This window comes from Geotrypetes seraphini, chromosome 3 (genome assembly GCF_902459505.1).
Source record: "Geotrypetes seraphini chromosome 3, aGeoSer1.1, whole genome shotgun sequence".
Classification (NCBI taxonomy): Eukaryota; Metazoa; Chordata; class Amphibia; order Gymnophiona; family Dermophiidae; genus Geotrypetes; species Geotrypetes seraphini.
This window is the reverse complement of record NC_047086.1, coordinates 256,051,732-256,064,320: the sequence shown is the minus strand read 5'-3', so window position 1 is coordinate 256,064,320 and position 12,589 is coordinate 256,051,732.

The following is a 12,589-nucleotide window of genomic DNA, read 5'->3' as shown; positions in this document are numbered from 1 at the left end:
TAGAAAATTTTTGTTCTACCTTTGTCTTCTCTGGTTTCTGCTTTCCTCATCATTCTTGTTACTCTCTTCCTTCTGTCCACTGTCTGCCGTCTCTCTGCCCCTCCCTATATGGCATCTTCTCTCCTTCTATGCCCCTTCCAGAAACTGTATGCCTCCCCCTTCCATCTCTCCTTTCACCCCCATTGGTCTGGCATCTCTCTCCTCTCCTTCCCTCTCCCACACCTCTCTTCTGCAATCCCTTTCTTCCCTCATTTTCCTTTTCAATTTATTTTCTGCATGCATCTAGATTATGTTCTTACTACCCTCTCATCAATTTCCTTTTTTACTGTCTACCTACAGCTCGCCACCTCTTTCCCTCACCCCCTCCAGTATTTCCCTAACTCAATCCTTTCCCCCTATCATCTGCCCTCTTCTCTCTTCCCACTTCCATCATCTGCCCTCTTCTCTCTCCCCTTTCTTCCCACTTCCATCATCTGCCCCCTTCTCTCAATCTCTCCATCCACCACAGGCCCATCTTTCTCCCTTCCTCAACTTTCCGATTATGGCAACAAGATCTGCAACCCCCCACCTCCGCAATGACACTTAAGATCAGCAATGGGCCTCCTTCTACCCCTGGCATCAACAGAACTTCAGATCAGCAACGCGGTGCTCATTAAAAAGTGGAAACAGGAAGCTTAGTCAGAGGGAAGATTTTGACGTGAGCACTAGAGAATGACACGGGGAAAAAAAAATCTATTCCCGTCACTGCACCGTCCCGTCACCACCATCCAATTCACTGCCCTGTCACCGCCCCCCACAGCATCCATACAAGCCTCAGTACTGCAATATTTAGCTTATTCCTTCCTTATAAATCAAAGTTCTGGCTCCTGAACTGGAGAAAGAGATGTTCAGCTGGCAGGGCTTTGTTTCTAAATTTTTATCAACACAACTAATATACTACGTTATCCTGAAGCAAAAAAGAAAAAGAAATATAATTTTTTTTCTACTTTTGTTGTCTGGTTTCTGCTTTCCTCATCTTCTCATTCAATTTCTTCCATCCACTGTCTCTCTTCTCTCTGCTTCTTCCATTTGCTGTTACTGTGCCTCTCCCTTTCTCCCCCTTCCAAATTGGTCTGGCATCCATCTTCTTCCCTCCTCTTCCCCCCCCCCAATAGTCTGGCATCTCTGTCTTCTTCCCTTCCAGCATCTTCTCCCCACTCTGTCATCCCCATTTCCCTTCAGCGTCTTCTCCCCACTCTCTCTTCCCCATTTCCCTTCAGCATCTTCTCCCCACTCTCTCTTCCCCATTTCCCTTCAGCATCTTCTCCCCACTCTCTCTTCCCCATTTCCTTTCAGCGTCCTTCTCCCCCCTCTGTCTTCCCCATGTCCTTTCAACGTCCTTCTCCACCCCTCTGTCTTCTCCATGTGCTTTCAGCATCCTTCTCCCTCCTCTGTTTTACCCATTTCCCTTAAGCGTCTTTTCCTCTCCACTCCACCTTTCCTCCCTTTCTCCCCCCCCACCCGCCCACCCGCCCGACCGACCACAGGCCCGGTCCAACAAACCTCCCTGCCCTGTGGCCGCAAGTCTAAATTACCTTCTTACAGCAGCCGAGCTTTGTAGTTGCATATGACTGCCGTAAAGGTCGTCTCTGATGCAACTTCCGGTTGCGTCAGAGATGACCTTTACGGCAGCCACACGCAGCTTCAATACTGCAGCTGTTGTAAGAAGGTAATTTAGACTCGCAGCCACAAGGCAGGGAGGTTTGTCGGACCGGTGCTGTTGTTGGTTGGGTAGGCAGGCGGGCGGGGGGGAGGAAGCGCCATGAAGGTAAGGGGACCTGCCCGGCTGTGCACCCCCCTAAGGCTGCACCCGGGGTGGACCGTCCGCCCTGCCCTCCCCTTGGTATGCCACTGTGTTAATATCAAATTATCTTTCAATCTCTTGGGGTAGGCGGTGGCAGCAAACAGCTTTATTTCTAGAATATTCATATTGCCAATGAGCCACTTGGGCAATGAAAAAAAATGGTCATATTATAAAATATATAGAAAAGGAACTTCAGCGCATACTAAAAAAAGCAGGGCTCCTTTTACAAAGCTGTGGTAGAGGTTTTTACTGTGGGCCAATGCTCATAGGAATACTATGAGCATTGGAGCATTTACCTTGCTGATCTGCGTAGCAACCTCTATCACAGCTTTGTAAAAGCCAACAATAGAAAATAGTGAGTACAGATACCAGCAAAACCTAAGGTTAAGAGAACAAATGCAATGGACAATGAAACATTAAGTAATCAAAAGTGTATGAGAACAACTGCCCAATCATTCCAGACTAAGGGCTCTTTTTACGAAGGTGCGCTAGCGTTTTTAGCGCATGCACAAGATTAGCATGCGCTGCACGCGCTAGCCAAAAAATTACCACCTGCTTAAAAGGAGGTGGTAGTGGCTAGTGAGCATGGTATTTTAGCACGCGCTAAAACCGCTAGCACACCTTTGTAAAAGGAGCCCTAAGTAACAGAAAAAATACATGTAATGACAATATAACAATAATAATATCAATATAAAAATAACAAACTGAAAACAGGTAAGAAACAAGCAGATCATAAACCAAGCAACAATTGAATGACTATAGGATAAGCTTAAGACCCAACAGCCACTTAAAACACAACAGCCCACATTGCAAAAACATAAGCAGATATGCTCAAGCAAACCCTTATACCTGAATTAGAAAATTTGCAGACCAATGTGTTTAACCAGCAGATCGTATAAGAAATCTAATACTGAAACAATCTCACCCTCTAGAGCAGTATTCTTTAATGCAAGGCTTGTGAGTCCATAGAGGCCCGCAGAGACCTTCTGTGTAGCCTGCACAGTTGTCCGGGGTTCCATTCCCCCATGAGATCTAAAACTTCTCCTTCCTAGCAACCACTCTTTTACTCTTCAGGCTGCCGACAATGTGAGTGAAGTAAACACGCTGCCTTTGGCTGCCTGGAAGCTTTCCTTCTGCTAATGCTTCTTGACCCCACACAGGTGGGAAGCAGTAGCAGAGGGAAAGTTTCTGGGCTGCCAAAGCAGTGTGTTTACTTCACTCATGCTGCTGGTGGCCCAAAGAGTGAAAGAGTGGCTGCTGGCAAAGAGAAGGGTGAGCAAGCACCAGATCACAGACAGGGAGGATTGTTGGGGGAGGTTTACTGAAGAGAAGCTGGACTGTAGGGATATGGAGGAAAGAAAGAAAGAGGTTCCAGACCTCTGTGGGAGGGAAGAGAAGGAAAGAGATGCCAGACCACAATAGGGAGGAGGAGGAGGAGGAGAAGGGAAGGGATGTAGAGGAGAGAAATGCCAGACCACAAGAAGAAGGAAAGAGAGAGATGTTGAACTATTGGAGGGGGAGGGAAGGAGAAAAAGATGCCAGACCAGGGAAGGGAAGGAGAAGAGAGAGATACCAGACCACAGGAAGAGGGAAAAGAGAAGGAGATAGATGCTGGACTACTGGAGGGGGAAGGAAAGTATGAGATATTCCAGACTAAGGAAGGGGGAGGGAAGGACAGAGAGATGCCAGACCACGGGAGGGAAGGGAAGGAGAGGAGAGAGATACCTAACTACAAGAAAAGAGAAAGAAAAAGGAGAGATGCTGGAGGGGGAGGAAAGGAGATAAAGATGACAGACCATGGAAGGGAGGAGGGAAGGGAAGGAATGGAGAAGAGAGGAGAGGAAAGGGATACCAGACCTTAGGAAGGGGAAAGGGAAATAGAGAGATGTCAAACTACTGGAGGGGGAGGTAAGGAGAGAAGGCAGATCAGGGAAGGAGGAGAGAGATTCCAGACTAAGGTAGGGGAGAGGGGGAAGGAAATGAAAAAAGAGATGCCATACCACAAAGAGGGATGAGGGAAGGGAAGGAGGGGAGAGAGATACCAGATTGTGGGAAAGGGAAGAGAAAGATGTTAGACCACCAGAAAGGGGGGGGGGGGAGAGGGAGGATGCACAAGGATGCACAAGGATGGAGAGGAAGGGGTGAGAGAGGGAAAAGATGGTGCACAGGGATGGGAGGTTTGGAGAAGGGAAGGGAAGAGAGATGGAAAAATGTTGTTTAAGAAAATATGGGTATAGCAGAGAAGAAAGAGGGTGAATATGGTACATGTTAAGTGGGGAAGGGAAGGGCAGAAAGAGGGAGGAGATGATGCATATGGATAGTACCGGCCTTAGTTTTTTTAATTTACATCCTTTGTTTTCTAATTAGGGATCCTCTATGTTTATCCCACACTTTTTTGAATTCCATCACCATTTTCCTCTCTACCACTTCACTCGGGAGGGCATTCCAGGCATCTACCACCCTCTCCGTGAAAAAGAATTTCCTAACATTGCTCCTGAGTCTTCTTCCCTGCAACCTCAAATTATGCCCTCTAGTTTTACCATTTTCTCTTTTCTGGAAAAGATTTGGTTCTAAAGTAATACCTTTCAAGTATTTAAATATCTGTATCATATCTCCCCTGTCCCTCCTCTCCTCCAGAGTATATATACTTAGGTCTTCCACTGTCTTCTCATACTTCTTTTGGATCAAACCCCTTATCATTTTTGTCACTTTCTTCTGGACCGCTTCAAGTATTTTTATATCCTTCATCAGATACGGCTACAAGAAAGGAGAGATGAATTCTGTAAATAGGAAGAAGTCAAAAAGAGGTAGCAAGATGATGAGTGAGAGGAGAATAGCGAGTACAGAGGTAGAAATGTGGTCATGAGGATTAGATGGAAGAAAATAGGAGGCTATGAAAGATGGAAAATGGATGAGCTAGGAACTGAGGAGATGGAAAATGTCCAGACAATAAAGGTAGAAAGAAAGTGTTTTATTCTGAATATATTAATGGAAATATGTTAGCTTTCATAACTTCACAATTTTTGAAGGCAGCTTCGCATTTTGTCCTGCATAAGGTAGTGGACATTGCACATTCCCCTCGGAAGTTTTTTGCCGATGATGTGGGTGGAGGAGGTTTGAGTATTTTCATGCTCTGCCATAATATTACCTGAGCTTTTTCTTCCATTGGGGATAGTACTCTTACATTTCACAAGCGGAATAGCTTTATTTATTAAGCTTTAGAATATATGCATTAGAGAATGACACGGTGACAAAATTCATCACCGTTCCCGTCCCCGCGGATAACCACGGGAAATAAACCCATGTCATTTTCTAGTGTCTATTTCATCCTCTGTCCTTCTACACCAGCATTATTCAAAGAAAAGCTTGCGGGTCAGTGGTTGTGGCCATTCACACTCTGATTCTTCCCTCTTTCCTTAAAGAATGACATGAAGATGGTTTCCCACGGTTATCTGCGGGGACGGGAACGGTGATGAATTTTGTCACCGTATCATTCTCTAATATGCATCACAAATGTTTTTTTTAATTGCATTTAGTGGTGTAGCCAGATGTTTGATGGAGGATGGGGTTGGGCTTGAGCCCAAAAAGGCGAGCATCAATTTTTTCCCCACCCGAATATAAAATACTTTATATATACTTGAGCTGGCAGGGATTCCCAAGCCCCACCAACTTAAGACCAGTCCAGCAGCCAGAAATCTCCAAGCTCCTCAGCTAGTGGCAATATCCCTGAGTTGTCACTGCATGTGTGAAAGCCGAGTAGGCATGGAGTGGGGATGGAGGCTGCTGCAGCTCTGAAATACTGCTGCAGGCTGCAGAGCTTGGGAGAGTTCTGGTCGCCGGACTTGAGGGGGTGAAGGTGGTCATCATCTGTGAGGCTTGAGTATCCCCACCAACCACAGCAAGAGAAATGTTAGGGGGGCTAAGCTCCTCCCCCCCCCTTTTATGGTTCTGCCACTGATTGTGTTCAGTACAAAATTAAGTGCATTTCTGTTTTAATTTCTCCAATGTTGTAATACTTTCTGAGTTTACCTTCTTGAAGTTCCCAGTTTAATTTTGGTGATTCATATTTCTAATTTGTCATAACTTGCACTTTATTTGCTGAAGATCTGTCTGTGTTTTGTGTGTGAAGAAGTCATTTAAAATTGTTTTATATATAGTAGTATTATTAGTGGCAAGTCAGGAAATAGGGGGAAGGAGCAAGGAGGGGATTGGGGGCCCCCTCTTCAATTTCTGTCCTGGGCCTTATGTCTAACACCAGCTCTTTATGGTACAATTTCAGAAACAGGAATGAGAATTAGAAAGAAAAATGTAAAGGAGGCTACATCTGGGGATTTAGTTTACATGTGATTTTTTATTTTGGTGAGATCAAGTTTCAAGTTCAAGTTTATTAAGAAAAATTTTATACCGCTCAATCAGACTTCTGAGTGGTGTACATTAAAATAGGATTACAATGATAAAACTAATGTAAAATTTGATAATAAATGAACAGGGGGGGAAAAAAAAAGAAGAAATATTCTGACTAAAGATGAACAGAAACAGAGGGAAAAAGGGGAAGAACTACAATATTTTTGGATAAAAAGAGAACAGTCAAGGAATTAACAGTAGGGAGGGGATTTCATAAAAATGTCAATAAGTATTTAGCCCTTATAAGGGCAGTTAAGTTTCAAAAGTGTCTTGGAACAGGAATGTTTTCAGCTTTGTTTTGAAATGGGCAGAGATGTTTCTTCACGGATGTAATTGGGAATAAAATTCCAAAGAGATGGTGCAATCACTGAAAAATTGTTCAGCCTTAACGTGTTAATCTGCTTTAATGATGGGACTACAAGGAGGTTTTGATTCATAGAGCGAAGGGCTTTGGCTGGACAGTAGGGCATAAAGAGGCTATTGATAAATTCAGGTTGATTACTTATGCTTGTTTTGAAAATAAGTAGAAGGATTTTATAACTAATTCTGTGTTTGACTGTGTTTGATGCATTACATAAGAGGGGGGATACATGATCATATTTTTTAGTATTAAATTTTATTTTTATTGCGGTATTTTGCACAATTTGGAGGCGTCTATGTTCTTTTTTTGTTATGCCTTTAGAGAGAGCATTGCAGTAGTCAATACGCGATATCACTAGAGAATGAATCAGTGTATTTAAGGAAGAAGGATCAAGCAATTTGGCGAGTGATCTGATCATTCTTAGTCGATGAAAACAGCGCTGAACTATGGTACTAATGTGTTTATGATAGGTGAATTTGCTATCGAATGTGACCCCTAGAAGTTTTAAAGAGTTGACAATTTTAATGGGCGAGTTGTTTAATTTAAGGGAAACCTGAATTGATTGGCCCTCTTTAGTGGGGAAGACCATTAGTTTGGACTTTTCTACATTAAGGGCCAACATATTTGAGTCTAGCCAAGATCTGATTTTCTCCAGTTTCTGGTTTATGAGTGTTACTTCATCTGGACTATTAAGATTGATTGGGTGAAGTATCTGGATATCGTCCACGTACGCAAACATCGTAAAGCCAATGGATTGGCCTAGGGTTAAAAGAGGTGCCATGAAAATGTTAAAGAGGAGAGGGGATAAGATGGAACCTTGAGGAATGCTGTGTTTGTTTTTAAAGGGTATGGAGGACAAACTAATAAAGGTATTTCATTTAACAATACTGTTTTGAGGGGAGGGAGGCTTTTTAGTTTTTTGTATGCTCAATTTAGGTCTTCAGCTGCTTCCTCCTATCCTGCAGGACCTTCACTGATCTTTAGATGTCTTCCCTATTTAAAATGACAGATACTCTTTACAATTTTTCTTTGTGTAGTGCCTGTGGAGCTACCCTCGCTCCCTTAGTAGGAGGTCAGCTACACATATATCAGATAAGTACTCAAATGTTTGAGAGAGACAGGAAATGTCATTTTAAAAACTGAAAAATATGACCACCAAAAAGAAAATGAGACTAATATAAAAAAAATAGACAAGCCAAAGGACAGAAATAATGAGTTTACGTGACCCCCATCTTCTCTCTCGCAAACTCATCAATCAGGATCTGCCTATCAATTCTGCAACAAGAAATATATATTAAAATGAACTTCTTTTTTCCCCCATTTCTGCATGTATTATACAAAAAGTCCCTGACATCAATTGTTTCATCTTGCTAGCTACAGTTCTCCATCAATCTTTTGATCAAAAGCAATCTTGTTCTGCTTTTCCCTCACCCCACAAAAGCTTCCCTTTTTTCTCATTTTTATTTTTGTTTCAAGAAAAAAAGTGCATGAATATCATTTTTTTTATGCCACTGCGACTGCACCTCCATCAATCAGAAAATAAAACTTAGGTCTGAAAGATATGTCACGCTCTTCTGATGCTACAAACAACAAATAGGTGTAATGAGTCCAATGTACCTGGAACAGTGACAAAGACATATGAAACTGAGGTATCTATTTGATACAGGCAGAAAGGGACAAAGAAGTGCCTCCCTCTTTTGTTGTTCAGGAATAGCATTTCTGGGAGGAAGAGAGGGAGGGAGTATTTCACAGTGGGGATTTTCCTTTAGAACTCCCCTGGCATGCCTATCAGCCTTGAAATAAATATTTTCTCAAAGCAATCATGAAGCAGGAAAGCAATGTGGATTGTCTCTCTTGCTCGCTTGACCTCCTCCATCCTTTGATGTGATGTGAGTAGTGCAGTTTGAACTCTGACTTTAGGTTTTTATCCAAATGGATTTGGAAAGCACTAGCTGAAAATATGCAGACGGAAATAGTACCCTTATAAACCAGTTCATCCACACAAAAATCAGCAATGCCTTTCACTGCTAATTCCAAGCTCAAACATATTACATTTTTAGGTACTGTAAAAAGACATCATAAAACTGTAGATTGATAACTCAGAAGCTCAAGATCATTTTCTTTCTGTTTGTAGTTTACCTGTTTACACTTCTCCCTCAATATTTGTGGGGGTTAGGGGCAGAGCCGGCCTGCGAATATTAAAAACCCGTGAATAATATTTGGGCCGGTTCTGACCCACCCCCTACCTTCCCCTGGATTTCCAGACCTTACCTTAAGCCCTCTGAAACTCCCCGGAACCGTACCTGGTGGTTTAGCAGACTTTCTGGGCAGGAGCGATCTTCCTATGAGAGACTAAGGGAGCTCATGGCAGCCATTTCCTATGAATGATCAGCACGGGGCAGGAGCATAGGAAGATCGCTCCTGCCCTGAAAGCCCACTAGACCACAAGGTAAGGTTCTGGGGAGTCTCAGAGGGCTTAAAAATAGCCAAAAAATTAAAATTGCTTTAAAAAAAAAAAAGCAAATAACCGAATCAGCGGATACTGAAACCGCGGATTCGTAGGGAGATGTGTATATGTTTTTTAGCATCAATATTTTTGTAAATCCTAGTAATCCTTGAGAAGATCAACATGAATAGGCAGATCTAAACCTGTCTACATAACAGTGAATACTGCACACCAGTGAAGAACAGGTGACAAGGATAGATTAGGTTAAAATATACACATCTAGTGTAGGGTCATGAAATGGTTAACTGTTGTTTAAAATATTGCTCTGGCCTACATAGCTGAAAACAGTGTACAATCTACTGACCTCATTTGCCTAAAATGTATGTCCCTACCTTACCACATTGTAAGCTAAATAGATAAGAGTTTGAGCCATAATGTACCCTGTCCTTCTGTACAAGTAACATTTAGAACTGAAAGATTTAGATAAGCAGAGAAATGAGCTAGTTTCCTATAGGACTATAAGTTGTAGCCCTGAACCTATCATAAGTGCTGGCTTAGGACCAATAATAATTGTAGAAAAGTTATAGAAGTAACAAATGAAAATTATAGTTTTTGCATATATTAGTTTGCATATGTTTAGTGAAAAGGGCATAAAAGTCCATGCATTTCCTGATTCTAACACTCTAGTAGGCAGCCTGTTAACTGCACTAGTGTCCAGCATGCTGTAATAAACCTCTTGTACTTTCTTCACGCCTCTGACTTTGTGTGTCCAAGTGACCTTTCATTTGGCGCATGAACAGGGACTTGAAGGTCTATTGACCACTGGTTACTCGATTGGTCACTTGTTTCTGGTCCTACGGCTGACGTGTCTACTTAGCCGGCTGCCTTCCTTTTGGAAGGTTGGCAGACCTCAGGACGTTCGACCACTTCAACTGACTTATCCAGTCTCAATTTAAAGTACAAGAATCTGTATCAGTTTAATTCTGTCCTGGAGTGGCCACCATCTGGTAAGTGGGAATCGATCATCCCTATCCTGTCTCTTGTCTCCTGCCTAGTAAGCCACTTGATCCGTCGCTGAAGTCATGGGGAGGGATTCTAGGAATTGTTATTTTCTGATTGAGTAACTAAACTGAAGTCTGTTGTGTTTTGTGTGTTTGAGAGTGTCTGAGACGTCCTTGAGGCCGAAGCGAGTGCGGACCTGTTAGTACTGCATTTCCCTAGTCCAGAGACGGGCAGGGCCAGGAATACAGGGAAGTGTTTTTGTCCTCCATTGCACAATGGGGGGATGTCAGTCTACCTATGGGGACCCCTTGATACAATGTTAGCTAATTTTAAAAAAGGGATTTGGCTCTGATTATGGGACTACACTTAACAAATAAACCCTTATTTGTCTGTGCCAGTTAGAATGGCTGACGTTTGGCGTGGGCTGGCCCCCTATGGCTCCCTGGAAGAGGACATAACCCGTCAGGTTTTTATGCATTCTTTTCCTGTCGGTTCCTCTTCCAGTCAGCCCATTTTGCATTCCAATGGGAAAACCCTTCTTCTGGACAAACCTCTCAAGTAACTTGAACCGTCTACCCCAGGGCTTTAAAAAAGTAGCCCCACTCTATTCAGCACCGCTTTTGCTTCAGACCTTGCCAATTTCTTCCCTTCATCTGATTCCCAAGTCCTGCAGTATTCCAGTTTTCTTATGAGTTCTGTCTGTCTAAATGTATCAGTGAAGTTTTAAACTGTCAGTTGTTCAAAGCAGGAGAGGGGAGTACCCCTCCTCCTCCTTTTGTGCTGATAAGGGCCATGAAGTGTTTAGCATTTCAAATGCAATTTCTCCTGAAACAGATAAGTAGTTTTTAGCTATGTTATAAAATGTTTATGTATATTCAGAAATGAATGTAAACAAAAAATATGATTTCTGGTACTTATATTCCATGCTAAAAAGTTAAACCTAAGGAAATAATTCTGAAAAGACTACATCTGTAATTTGATCTCTTTGATCTTTAAGCAACTCTCTCTCCTCTGTGAAATTCTGTAGGGAGGGAGAGTAAGTCTCTACTGAGACCCATGTTGATTGTAAAAAAAAAAAAAAAAGAAAAATGTTTAAACTTGTGAGTACAGTAAAACCTTGGTTTGGGAGCATAATTTGTTCCAGAAGCATGCTTGTAGTCCAGGGCACTCGTGTACAAAAATATACATACTTGTATTGCAAGCCCTTGCTCGTTTGGAACAGTCACTGTACTTCTGCAGCGTCATATAGAAAGGAGCCATTGGCTCAGTTGTGGTGGTGTGATGCTTGTGTAAACATAAGAACATAAGAACATAAGCAATGCCTCTGCTGGGTCAGACCTGAGGTCCATCATGCCCAGCAGTCCGCTCACGCGGCGGCCCAACAGGTCCAGGACCTGTGCAGTAATCCTCTATTTATACCCCTCTATCCCCTTTTCCAGCAGGAAATTGTCCAATCCTTTCTTAAACCCCTGTACTGTACTCTGCCCTATTACTCCCTCTGGAAGCGCATTCCAGGTGTCCAGGTATACTGTGTGTATGTAATTTGCAGGACGTTGCTGGTATAGCAAGTTAAAATTTAATTATTGCTTGTCTTATAAAACACTTGAAACCAAGTTATTTGCAATCCAAAGTTTTACTGTATATTTCAATCTTTGTTTTGTATTTCTTTTTATAAATCATGTAAGCTTCGTATAAGAATGTAAGTTTAGGTATATGAATGTAATTTTTAGGAATGCTTTTGTATGGAAGTAAATATTTTTGCCAGTCAGATAATAGTGAAGGGACTGCTGCTTTAGAGAGCGCTTGTGTCAGACTACCCTGCTTAGTGGGTGGATCCAGAGCTGAATTTAAGCTTAATTTTACAAGTCAGCTCTTTGGGGTAGGAACCTGATACAGATAGTGGGTCTTTTAAATTTTCCTGTGGCCATATTTCCACTGATTCCAAGTATGCCTTCCTCTTGTCATCTACCTTGGGTTTCATATTTCCCAGGGTACCAGGTCCCTTCCTACACCCATGTCCAGGCTGTCTGTAGTCTCCCTGTTTCTGACAATCGCAAGGCTCTACACCTTCCTTGGTATTGTAGGATACTGTCATATCTGGATCCCTGATTTCTCTACTATTGCCCGCCCTCTGTATGATGCCTCCAAAACTTCTTACTCAGGCCCCTGCCCTCTAGCACTTCTGCCCAAGAAGCTGAGCTGTATGCCCTCACTTCTGCCCTGCAATATTCTGCTTCTTTAGTCTTGCAACATCTACACTGACTCCAAATATGCTTTCCTTACCTTGCAAGCCCATGGGGCCATCTGGAAATATCGAGGTTTCATTACAGCCTCTGGCCGCCTGATCCATCATGCTCCCCTCACTCATGACCTCCTCGAGGCCATTAAATTGCCCTCCCGTGTCGCAGTTATGCACTGTCGAGCCCACCGTCGTGTCACTGATCTCGTCTCACATGGCAATGCCCTTGCTGACCACACAGCCTGAGCTGCTAGCCTCTGCCCCCCTCCTTCAGCTCCTCTGTACACCATCATT